At 46.3% G+C, this 13,288-nt stretch overlaps 1 long non-coding RNA gene and 1 other non-coding gene across 10 annotated transcripts in view; both read left to right on the top strand.

Moving 5' to 3' along the window:
• Nucleotides 1–596: 596 nt before the first annotated feature.
• Nucleotides 597–678, top strand: trnal-caa (transfer RNA leucine (anticodon CAA)). The gene has a single exon. It is a non-coding gene; the product is annotated as a tRNA-Leu (tRNA).
• Nucleotides 679–850: 172 nt separating this feature from the next.
• Nucleotides 851–13,288, top strand: part of LOC108934812 (uncharacterized) — a 29,491-nt gene continuing 17,053 nt past the window's right edge. For 5 of the 9 annotated variants that reach the window (XR_001966164.1, XR_001966165.1, XR_003798296.1 and 2 more), the window contains exons 1-3: nt 4,989–6,957; nt 7,484–7,542; nt 9,436–9,527. This is a non-coding gene — a long non-coding RNA (uncharacterized LOC108934812). Of the gene's footprint in view, nt 1,100–3,971; nt 4,008–4,988; nt 6,958–7,483; nt 7,543–9,435; nt 9,528–13,288 lie in introns of those variants that run through there. The other 4 variants (XR_001966160.1, XR_001966161.1, XR_001966162.1 and 1 more) reach the window with 4 other exon arrangements.

Below are 13,288 nucleotides of genomic sequence, written 5' to 3' on the forward strand. Positions count from 1 at the left end.
CGAGGCCTGTGAGACGTGTGCCCGAGCCCGTACCCCTATCCAGAAGCTCGCAGGTCTACTTGAACCTCTCCCTGCCCCAGCTCAGCCCTGGTCCCACGTCTCCATAGATTTCTTGGTGGATCTCCTGCTGCCACAAGGTAACACTGTAATTTTTACTATCCTTAACCATTTCTCAAAGTCCTGTCATTTGATACCCTTGCCGCAGCTCCCATCCGTTTTGGAAACCGCCGAGGCCCTGTTCCACCACATCTTTCACCTGTATGGCCTTCCGAAGGACATTGTCTCCGATCGCCGCCCCAGTTCATCTCACAACTCTGGAAGGCCTTCTGGCAGAAGTTGGGAGTTGTGGTAAGTTTAACATCTGAGTATCATCCGCAAGCCAACAGACAGGTTGAGAGACTTCATCAAGACCTAGGTCGGTTCCTGCGATCATACTGCAGCCAGAGACAGCATGAATGGACCCTATATCTACCCTGGGTGGAGTACGCCCCCAACTCCGAGTCCCATTCCACCACCGGAGTCTCACCCTTCCAGTGTGTCCTAGGGTATCAACCTCCCTTCTTCCCCAGGCACCCCGAGGGGTGGTTAAGAATGACATCACCGTGGCCAAGCGGTTAAGGCATTGGACTCAAAACCCAGTGAGGTTTCCCTGCACAGGTTCGAATCCTGTTTGTGATGTTTAACATTTCTCCCTTTAAGCATTTGCATTCTGAGTTCTCTGGCTGTCTACTGGTATTATTTTTATTACTGTTACCGTTATTTATTGTCATTGCTATTAGCATTACTCATTGTCATTGTTTTGTTTGTACAGTATTTGTATTGTCTCTGTCTTGTCCATAGTCTGTGGAGAAGCATTCAAGAAGAATTTCATGATACTTGTACACGGTACTTGTACTTATGACAAACTTGAAACTTGAGCGCACAGAGATCCCGGCTGTCGATGATTGATTGGTACCGAAACAGCGAGGAGATCTGGAGGACAGTCAAAGCCTGACTACATCGCAGCGTGCGTCAATACAAACACCAGGCCGACTGCCACCGCCGTGCTGTCTCCTTTCGTCCCGGCCAGTGGGTCTGGCTGTCCACTAGAAACCTGAAGGTGCGTCAGCCCCTGCTTTATCGATCCCTAACAGATCATTTGCCAGGTTACCCCAGTGATTTACCACTAGCGTCTGCCCCGTCCTTCCGAGTCCACCCAACATGTCTCCCTTCTCAAGCCCTACAAAGTGTCGCACCTTCGGGTCCCGTGGGCTGTAAAACCGCCTCCGCTGGCACAGGTTGATGGAACTCCAGCATACCTGGTCAAAGAGCTACTGGACTCACGATGGCACAATGGCCAGTTGAAATATCTGGTCGACTGGGAGGGGTACGGTCCAGAGGAGCGCTACTGGGTACAAGCCAAAGACACCTTGGATCCTGACCTGATTGTAGCCTTTCACAGACACCAAGTGGATCACCTGGCACTACGGCCATGGTGGCATCTGACCCAGCCTCAATGGGCGGCAGCAGTCACCTGTTGGGGGGGTACTGTCACACCCCCGGGAACAAGCAGATCAGCAACACCTGCGTCTACTCAGTGAGGCCCAGGATAAAAGGAGCTTCGTGACCATGACACAACATGAATTCTTGCAAACGCCCTCGTGGTTTTGCAGTTTCAGCAGTTTCTTGCTTTGTGCCTATGACTCCTGTTCTGATTCATGACCATCACTTGTTTCCCGACCACTAACAGCTCTACTCTGAGTTCCTCCCGGATGTCCAAACTCCTCACCCTGTCATGGAGAGTGAGTCCCAGCACCCTGCAGAGAGAACTCATTTCGGCCGCTTGTATCCGTGATCTTATTCCTTTGGTCATCACCCAGAGTTGATGACTATAGATGAGGGTTGGGACGTAGATTGACCAGTAAATGGAGAGCTTTGCCTTATAGCTCAGCTCCCCCTTCACCACTACAATCCGGTACAACAAGACCCCATTACTGCTGCCGCTGCTCCCAGCCTGTGGCCGATCTAACGCTCCCTTCTTCCCTCACTCGTGAACAAGACCCCAATATACTTGAACTCCTCCACCTGGGGCAAAAACTCTCCCTTTACCTGGAGGGGGCATACCATCCTTTTCCGTGAGAGAACCATGGACTCAGACTTTGAGGTGCTGATCCTCATCCCCACCGCTTCACAGTTGGCTGCAAGCCGTTACAGTGCGTGCTGGAGGCAGCCATTTGATGGTGCCAAAAGAACAACATCATATGCAAAAAGCAGAGACGTCACCTTCCGACTCCCACACAGAATGCCCTCCTGACCTCGACTGTGCCTTGATATCCTGTCCAAGAAAACCACAAACAGGAGTGGAGACAAGGCACAACCTTGGCGGATTCCAACACCCACGCTGAACAGGCCTGACTTAATGCAGAGTATGTGGACACAGCTTTCGCTCCGTATGTACAAGGACCAAATGACCCGCAGTAGTGGCCCCGGTACCCCATACTCCCGAAGCACCTCCCGCAGAATTTCCCGGGGAACATGGTCATAGGCGTTCTCCAAGTCCACAAAACACATGTAGACTGGATTAACAAATTCCCATGCCCCTTCAATGATCTGTGAGAGGGTAAAAATCCACTGAGAGGGTAAAAAAGCCTCCTCTCCAGCACCCCGGCATAGACTTTCCCAGGGAGACTGAAGTGTGATGCCCCGCTAATTAGCACACACTCTCCGGTCCCCTTTCTTAAAGATGGGGACCACCACCTGAGTTTGCAAATCCAAGGGCGCCGTCCCCGAGGTCCATGCAACATTGCAGAGGCGTGTCAACCATGACAGCCCTGCAACATCCAGGACCTTAAGCATTTCCGGGCGGATCTCATCTACCCCCAGTGCTCTGCCGCTGTGGAGCTTACCAACTACCTCAGTGACTTCCACCAGGGAAATAGGCTCTGACAGCCCGAAAGCCTCTGGCCCTGACTCCTGTAATGGAGGCATATCACTCGGGTTTAAGAGTTCTTCAAAGTGCTCCTTCCACCTCCCGACAATGTCCTCATCAGAGGTCAGAGTTTCTTCACTCCTGCTAAACACAGCCTGAGCAAAACTCCTCCGACCCCTTCTGAGCTGCCGGATGGTTCTCCAGAACCTTTTGAAGCTGACCGATAGTCGTTTTCCATGGCCTCTCCAAACTCCTCCCATGCCCGGGATTTTGCTTCTTCAACCGCAGCCGCTGCTGCCTTTTTCGCCTGCTGGTACCTGTCTGCTGGTCAGGAGTCTCCTGAGCCAACCAGGCCCTAAAGGCCTCCTTCTTCAGCTTGATTGCTTCCCGCACCACCGGTGTCCACCAGCAGGTTCTTGGGTTGCCGCCCTGGCTGGTACCAACAAGCTTTTGGCCACAGCTGTGCCTGGCTGCTTCCACAATGGAGATTTTGAACAGGGTCCATTCAGACTCCATGTCTCCTACCTCCTCCGGGAGATGGGAGAAGCTCTCCCGGAGGTGTGAGTTAAAATCATTCCGGACAAGGTCCTCCGACAGTCGTTCCCAGCACACCCTCATTAAACGTCTGGGCCTACCGGGTCTGTCCATCAGTTTTCCCCACCATCTGATCTAACTCACCACCCGATGGTGATCAGTTGACAGCTCAGCACCTCTCTTCACCCCAGTGTCCAGAACATGTGGCTTCAAGTCAGAAGAAACGACTACAAAGTCGATCATTGACTTTTGGCCCAAGGAGCTCTGGTACCAAGTACACTTATGAGCATCCTTGTGTTTGAATATGGTGTTTGTTATGGGGAAACCATGACTAGCACAGAAGTCCAATAACATTTCACCATTCGGGTTCAGATCGGGCAGGGTGTTCTTTCCACTCACCCCCCCGCCAGATTTCCCAGTCATTGCTAACATGAGCGTTGAAGTCCCCCAGCAGGACTGTGGAGTCTGTTGGTGGGGCCCTGTCCAGAACTCCTCCCACCTTCTCCAAGAAGGCTGAATACTCTGAACTGCTGTTTGGTGCATAAGCACACACAACAGTCAAAGGGTAAATGTTCTCTTGTTTACTTTTTTCATGGAGGTTTTTGGATTGTGTTAATCTGGATCTTCACTCCAGACCTGTTTGCCTTGGGAGACCCTACCAGGAGCATAATGCTCCCAACGACATAGCTCTGCAGATCCCTAGATCGTGTAAGCCCTTCCGCCAAGCCAAGGCCCCGATCTAGGAAGGTATCAGTCAGACCAACCAATATAATCGCTGCATGATGGAATCTTAGAAAACACTAACAAACATACTCCAATGGTAAAACAATAAATAAATAAATAAAGAAAACTTACCCAGCAACTCCACTGCAAAAGAGGGGTGGTACCCTTGTCTGTTCCCAAGGTGAGGCCATACACCTTACCTGCCGTTCTTAAACATAAAATATATGATAAAACATTTGAACAATACAATTAAACAAATACTCCAAATAAACACAATTAAGAAAAGTTAATAAACACCCACATACATGATAAAACTAAAACTATGCTATAGGCAGTCCCCGGATTACATACGAGTTCCGTTTCTAAATCTGTTTTTAAACCGAATTTTTACATAAGTCGGCACAGTTAGAGTATGGCTGGGACCTTAGATTGCGCCTTTCTATGCATCAAAAAACAAAGAAACACTTCCAGATACACTAAAACATCTTTAATATAACAATGCAGTAATAAGAATAAAACAATGTAGTAATAATAATAATAAATGTAACTACAATGAAGGGGGTGCGGTGGCGCACTGGATTAGACCAGGTCCTGCTCTCTGGTGGGTCTGGGGTTCGAGTCCCGCTTGGGGTGCCTTGTGGTGGACTGGTGTCCCATCCTGGGTGTGTCCCCTCCCCCTCTGGCCTTACGCCCTGTGTTGCCGGGTAGGCTCCGGTTCCCTGTGATCCTGTCTGGGACATGCGGTTCAGAAAACGTGTGTGTGTGTGTGTGTGTGTGTGTGTGTGTGTGTGTGTGTGTGTGTGTAACTACAGTATTTATACTAGCGAGAGACATAGAAAGAGATTATTATTAATGTTACTACAGTATTTTTAATAGAGAATATGTATGTGTGCCTTTGTAACGCGTGTGGAGGGATAATCTGACATACATAAATTTCGACTTGCGTAAGGGGTGGAAGAACTGTCTTTTTGCATAAGTTGAGTGGTGTCTGTACATGAAAAGTTTACTGTGATCCTAATTGCTTAAGAGTCTGCTGACAACAGATGGATGGATACAAAGAGGAAGGCAGATCATGGGTGAAAAATTCGCCCTATTTATTTTGATATATGCAATGAAAATTTGATTCTACAGCTTTACTATGCCTATATGCTTATGTATTACAATGTCTAACTAGTGAAACAGCCTATGCAAGAACGCGCCACATTCCAGGCAGCAGTTTGATGCAGTTAGTCTCTTTCTGTGTCAGCTTATTCCCATAAGATATCAGGAGGAATACAGAATTATGTACTTCCCAGGAGACTGTGTGTATTGAGAGTGATAACACTGGAAACAGTTGAGTGTTTTCATGAAAGGACAAGAGATTGGGGGGGCACCTTGACCTGTTTTGGATGATGAAACAAAACGTATCTCACCCATGCTTGTGAAGAACCTCCCTAGAATGTGTATAAATATCTGCTTGCTTAACTGCTGGGGTGTGACTCTCTCTAGGAGGCTCACCCATGTGCACATAAATAAATAAAGTTTTCTGCAATCTGAGTGACTTGCCAAACTGAATCTTTTCAGATATGTGTCACTGTCACTGGCACCCCTGGCGTGCCCGACAGCTGCACTCCTAGCAACAGTGTGCTTGATGACCACCATGAGCTCCCCGGTGACAACCCCAGAGACGCAGTATAAAAGTACCCGCTCCGACGCACCTGGCCGTGGAACCTTCAACTGAGAGATGTTCTCCTCACCTATCTTCCGAGGCTCACTGTTCTGCTCTGTTCTGTAGGTGCAACCGTAGTGTGATACAAAGGAAGCAACTTGAGCATCAGTATGATGCCCTGGTGGGCTCACATGATCAATCCCTGCGCAAGATGGAGGATACCCTCCAGGAGATGGTGCAAGTGTTCCGGTCCTGTGGGACAATGCAATCCACCAGGGCTTTCTAATGCAATGTGAACTCGTGTTTGATAACTTTCGTAAACCTGTCAAATGGACAAAACAAAGATTGCTTACCTGATCTCCCTCCTCACAGGTCCTGCGTGGCGCTGGGCCACGGGTGGGTGGAAGTCCAATGCCCCCTCCACCTATGATACTTTTAAGAAATGCTTGAAGACGGTGTTCGATCATCCACTCTCTGCTCAAGCTGCCCATGACCGCCTGATGAAGATCCGGCAGGGTGACCACTCGGTGGCTGAATACTCCCTGTAATTCCGGACCCTGGCCGAACAGAGCGGGTGGAACTCCACCCCCCTCTTAGCCAGCTTCCGAAACAGGCTCCACTCCTGGATCCAGGTGGAGCTCGCCTAGCAGGGCTAGGATTGGACATTCGACCGCTTTCTGGAGACAGCACTAACCATTTACAATCTCCCCTGAGAGAGAACCCCATGTCTGTGGCAGAACACCGCCACTCTGAGCAAACTCTCAAACCGATGCAGATCGGCCTAGGCCGACTGGACCCTGACTAGAGACAGCGCTCCTAGATTCTCTTAAACGGCGAGGGGGCCTGCAGTACCTGGTGGACTGGGAAGGCTATGGCCCGGAAGAGCAATGTTGGGTGCCCACGCACAATGTTCTGGAGCCTGTTCTTGTTGCTGATTTCCACAGGTCCCATCCGGACCGGCCTGCGCCCCGCCCCAGGGGCCGTCCTCCCTCGCACCATAAGGCAGCTGGTGCCGCCAGTAGGGAGGGGGTACTATCACTATCACCGGTGCCCCTGGCGTGCCTGACTACTATGCACCTAGCAACCGCGTGCTTGACGACCACCACAACCTCTCTGGTGACAACCCTGGAGAGGCAGTATAAAAGTACCTGCTCCAATGCAATTTGAGCATCAGCATTTGAGTCTGCTCTTCTACTCTCAACATGACAATATTATACTTTGCATACTCCATTATATCATTATATACTGTGCCGTATACTGGATTAGCAATTTTTCTAAAAACATAGCATTACATGTTTGCCTGTTTTACATGTTTTAACATCAAACCCCATAAATACCACTCTAGTATCAAACTGACCCCCAGAAACTATACTTCTTTTTACATTTATTGATTTAGCAGACATTTTTCTCGACAGAGGCTTACATCTCAGAAAACAATACAAAAATGCATTACATCAACAGAAGCAGAGATCTAGATGCAGACGTTATTCTTAAGTACAGTTTATATGGAGTAAAAATGCTAAATTAACTAAAATGAAAAATTCACTCCATGGGGTCATAAAGATTTTCTGATGCATTCCTGAAATGGCAAAACATGGGTTTATAAATGTTGGAACCATTGCACAAAACTAACATGTTAGGGTCACATTGATCCCCCTTGTGCTTCCTAGGTGTCACGCCCCCAGGATCAAGCTGAACGACTGCAACTCCAGCTTGTCAACCTGGCCAGGTATAAAGGGAGCTCTGTAACCACACACAAGTGTGGATTCTTGCAAACGCCTCTTTTAGCAGTTTTGCGGATTCAGCATGCACTTCTTGCCCCTTAGCCCTGCTTTGTGTTCTGATCTCCTGGCTCCTGACCCTTGCTTGTTGTCCCAGCTCCTGAGACTTGCTTCGCCTGTGTATCGATGTCTGTGCCTCAGACGACCTTCGCCTGTCCCTGACCACCGTTTTTGTCTGCCCCAGCGTTCCCCTCCTGACATAAAGCCAACTCACATTTGGGTCTATTACCTTACCTCATGTCTCCAGTCCGTCTTTTTGACACTAGGAGCTTGGGATGTTCTAAGATGCTGAGAGATGATATCGACCCTCATGGACCCCCTGTGCCTTGGGATTCAGTGACACTGAAATTAAAGCTGCAGTTTGTCCTTCTACAGTGTCTAGGTATCAAAGGCTTTGGTTGGTCTCTCATTCTACTTTCCTCCCATTTCTATCTTTAGCTATTAAATTTTTTTAGTCATTCAGCCTTTAACAGTCCAGACTACGTGGCTGATATTATTTCTGCTGCAGTTTTCTTGAAATGTGTGTTTTGAGTTTGTTGCTGTGGGTTGCCGCTTCCTTGCTGGCTCAGTGTTCTATATGCAGACCTAATGTGTAGACTGGGACTGTTCTGCAGGGTCACTGAGTCGTATCCTGCATCCCTTGTAACTTGGGCATAGAAAATAGCTCATATTAATGACTATCCCTGTTCACACATGTGAACATTTGTGAGTGCAGTTACACACAACACATATGACAGATATTTAGTAAATATATTTTATATACTACAGTACATATACACAGTGTAATATGTATTCTGTCTTTGTACACTGAAATATATAAAGCTTATGTCTCATAACTGCTAGAAGATGCAAATTATACTTATTCACTTAGCAGACACTTTAGTCCAGAGCAACTTACAACGGATACTATGTAGTGTTACTAGCCCACACACCTTCTTCACCAAGATGACTACACTGCTAGATACACTACTTACAAGGGGTTACTCATCCATGCATCAGTGAAACATATTCACACAGTACAGGGGAACCTGAACAGCAAGTCTTTGGACTGTGGGAGGAAACTAGAGCACCCAGAGGAAACCCACACAGAGCATGTAAACTCCACACAGACTGAGCAGGGATCAAACCCATGTTCTCTCACACCACCCAGTTACACTGTGAGACAGCAGTGCTACTCACTGTGCCGCCCCATGATGGGGATTAAATAGTGAGTAAAATTCTAAGAAATGTTGCTTAAGCGTATGAAATGTATCATGAGAAAGAGGAAGAGCGATCTCTTGAGTGTTAAGATCCTCTGAGTGTGAGAGACAAAGTTGGTGCACTGCCCCATGATTTACAGAAGGTGGCACTGTAGGCTTACATTCGGGAGCTCTTCCTTCCATTCTCCCTTACACTGAAGTTGGACATGGAGGAACCTGGAGTGAGACACAAGTGTTGGCGCTCTGTTTTCTCCATCTGGCAGAGGCTGCGACTGTCTGTGTTTCCTTGGTGCCATGTGAAATGTTTACAGGTTAATGTTCTGTGAAAGAAGAGCTGGGAAATGAGGTAGAGCCCTTGTGATGTGCATTACTACATGGCACCAGCCTGGCTTTTTCAAGTGTAAAAATTCATTGTTGTCTTAAATGCATGATGTCTTTCACGTGCAGTTCACATGAATCCAGCTGTGAATATGTGAACTCCTTTCCTCAAAAATGCCCCATCACACCAAACCTCTGAAGTACAGTAGCTTGTGTCAGACATTCATGTGGGAGAAAGGAGATGGGGTCTATCTGGGTTTCCCTGTGGAGTTTGCCTACAGCCTACTGTCCCCTCCTGCTCTCTCCTCCTGCTCTTGTCTGTAGTCAAGTCTCCACATTTGTGAAGATGATCGTGCCAGAGGGGGCCCTGGTGTTTCATGAGAAAGCCTGGAATGCATACCGTTACTGCTGCACAAGTGAGTTTTTCGTCCCTGGGCCGTCACACCACATCGACACTGCAGCTTTGAACCGTCATAGTTTAAATCGTTTCTCTTTCTCCCATGAACAGAACCATCACTGCTCTCTCGCTGTCTTCCCTATGAGATGATTTCTTTTGCCCTTTTCAGTTTGTGTTCGTGTGGAAGAATAAGACATAGTTTATTCAGATTCTGACCATTGTTCAACCATGGTGTTTAGTTTCTAGTAACCATTATCAGTGGTTTTGCTTTGAAGTAATTTTTATTTCTGAAGTTACCATTGCAATCAGGTGGTAGCTATTGATTCACTGGGTCTTCTCACCTTCCACAGAATGCGTGTTGTTTGAATTTGTGAGAATGATGACACTTTTGTGTTTCACTTAGACCTATGTGTACCTGCTGGATCAAACGTGCTGTTTTTCTGTTTTATGTATTTTTTATAATTTCTTGCATGGCCTGTTTTTGCCAAATACTTCATGAATTTCATTCAACATATAGGTGTAGTCCTCTATCCACCCTTACCCCATTCCTGAAAATGGGGTGAATAACGAAAAGGTGGACAGTGGGAGCGCATATGCCATTATTTCCTATGAGGAAACATAAAATCAGTTCCTGGCCCTTTCCCGAAAACCAAAACTAACTTTGACTAGTGTCTCTAAAAACATATAAAACACACACATATACACACACATTTTCAGAACCGCTTGTCCCATACAGGGTCGCAGGGAACCGGAGCCTACCCGGCAACACAGGGCGTAAGGCCGGAGGGGGAGGGGACACACCCAGGACAGGACACCAGTCCGTCGCAAGGCACCCCAAGCGGGACTCAAACCCAAGACCCACCGGAGAGCAGGACTGTGGCACAACCCACTGTGCCACCGCACCCCCACATATAAAACATTCCAAATAATAATAAATAAAAATAATCATAAAAATTAAGCCCAACAGCTCACAGGAAGCGTTACAGAAAGATGGCTTGGGATACAAAAGTGTTGGAATAGGAGCTTTATTGCACCTCCAAATCGTTAGACAGCAGCACTCACAGTATGCATAATTTACCTGTCAAAACCTCTCAAACAACAGAAAAACACAGGACTTATTAATCCCCCATAACTACCCACAATGGTTGCTCAACAACTATAACAAAGTTACCATTCCCACTACCACCACTTCAGTATGTTTAGTAGCATTTTTGTCAGTAAGAAATGAGAAAATGTGTTCTTAGAAGTTAATTTTATGCATTTCAGAAACACTTTGACAAAAAGGCAGCATGGTAGGAGGGACTGGGTTTTATAGGAAAGAAGGACATTAATTTTCAAGACGCGTTATAGAAAAACAGTTGACACCAGGAAGGCAGATAGTGGGGTATGTCTGTATTTCTATTTCACACACACTCACTTCAATAACTGCATGTGCTGTTCAGGGTTGTGGCCCATCCCAGAATGAGTGGGTGCAAGGCTGAGGGGTTAGGATTGGTGTAAGGGTTCATCACCAGTTCATCACAGGGCAGCCACACATACACAGTCACCAACCCATTCACGCTCTAAACGCAAGCTGCTTTATTCAGCTTTTATTCACTGTGACGTAGTTGGTGGGCTTTCAAACTGTTCTGAATTATGAACTGGCTTTCAGTCCTAAATGTGTTTGTAAGTTGAGATACAAGTGATAGTGAAGACTGAGCAAATGGATAATTAAGCTGTGCATAGGAAAATTATGTGAGAGCACCATCCAGCTTTGTTGCTTGTTAGATACAGTTCACTCAAAAGACTGTGCATGGCAACACAGTCCACAACACAAATAAATGACAATGAGAAGACACTTCTAATGTTCAGGTGAGTCAAGATCTTTTGAGGTGTGTGTGTACATCTGATGTGAGGAGTCATCTCTCCTTTCAGAATGAATACATTAAAGACGATGTCTTCATCAAGACTGAGACATGACACAAAACCGACTTGGGAGCCCTACACAATGTCAGTGATCAGACAGTTCTTTTTCATTCTCCCTTTTTACAAATCATTCTTCATTCATTTCTTTCTCATTCTGGATTTGTCTCATCTTCTTCTCTTTGACTTTTTCCCCTTTCCGTTTCTTTCACTTTCCTGCCTTTTCTGTCTCTTTTTATTTCTCTTGTTGTGATTTTCTCTCAGTGGTAAAGTGTGTGTGCCATGGTTTGCTTGAACCTGGATGATGAAATAAAGCATTCAGAAACACACAGTAGTCTGTGACAGGTTTTACACACGTCCGCAGGGTCAGACAGCCCACTACTGCAGACAGCAAAACAGAGCAACACACAGTAAGGTTTGAAGGTGTCTCATTATGCTTGTGGTTTCAAACCTAGAGTTTGAGTTTCAGCAGTCTGCGGAACTAGCAAAAGTTTGCTTTTCTTTCTGCTGGATAAACACCAGAATATTTTAAATTAAATATAAAAAAAATATAGTATAATAAAGTATAATCTGATCATAGGTGTTTTTTTCCCAAGTACTGCATATCCACAGTATGTGTTTATTTGGGAAGTGAATTTTACAATATGAATTCTGTTATTTTTGTTTGTTTAACCTGATGTCTTTGTCTAAGACAACTTACAGTATATGAATTATATAACCAAAACCCTGCAATATGTTACAAATTTATAGTTAAACAGCATTTTACATAAAAATATAAATATATTGTAGCACACAGCACCATGGGTTTAGATGGGGCAAAGAAGGATACAGACGTAAAATTCCTTACAATTTATTAGAAGAGCGCAGCCCCAGGGAAATAATGCTCTTGGTCTAAGGACCCAGTTTCTTCTAGGACATGCACATACAGCCAGCCTTCCCAGGCTACTTAGCACCCCCAGTCTCTCTCCCCTACACCCTGGCAGTCACAGTCACCCCATTATTTTCCCCTTAAGTGCCCCCAGTGATACACATGCTATTTACAAGTTACCCATAATGCAACTATTTACACAAAACATCTTCCCACCTAAATGCCAGTAATGTGGGTCATTGCAATATTTTAAATTATGTGTAGCCTTTATTTAGTAAACTTTTGGTATAGCTGGGTCAGTAAGGTGTATGTACATGTACATTTAGTCATTTAGCAGATGCTTTTCTCCAACTCAGATTCACAAAAGTGCATTTCACCAGCAGAGAGATGCAGTTACTTACGTGATTCTGCAAGTATAGTAACTGAGCCCAAAACTAGCATTTTTTCCAGTGCCCATCACACAAGTAGATGCATACAGAACTGATAGGGAATACAATGTTTTCAACAGCCACTGTAGTGGAAGTTTATGGAGCAGACAGGAGACCAGGAGAAAAGTGGGTCCCAAAAATTATGCACTTTGAGACCCTTGTTGAAGCTAAGGTATTTCCTCAAGTTTAAGGTATTGTGTTTTAATTTAATTTTTTTCATGGCCTCCTGTTTCTGACCAACAGGTTTATGAGCTGGATGTGCTGATGTGGAAGAGGTGCTCATTGACATCCAGAGCAAATAACTTCTGGTTTAAGTTCCCACCCACATTTTTCTAAACTGGTGCTGCATCTTTCCAGATTTTAACTGACTATCCATTTTGCTTTTAAGAAATCTCACACACACACACTTTCGGAACCGCTTGTCCCATACGGGGTCGCAGGGAACCGGAGCCTACCCGGCAACACAGGGCGTAAGGCCAGAGGGGGAGGGGACACACCCAGGATGGGACGCCAGTCCACCGCAAGGCACCCCAAGTGGGACTCGAACCCCAGACCCACCAGAGAGGAGGACCCGGTCCAACC

This window comes from Scleropages formosus, chromosome 1, assembly GCF_900964775.1.
Source record: "Scleropages formosus chromosome 1, fSclFor1.1, whole genome shotgun sequence".
In the NCBI taxonomy this organism is placed as follows: Eukaryota; Metazoa; Chordata; class Actinopteri; order Osteoglossiformes; family Osteoglossidae; genus Scleropages; species Scleropages formosus.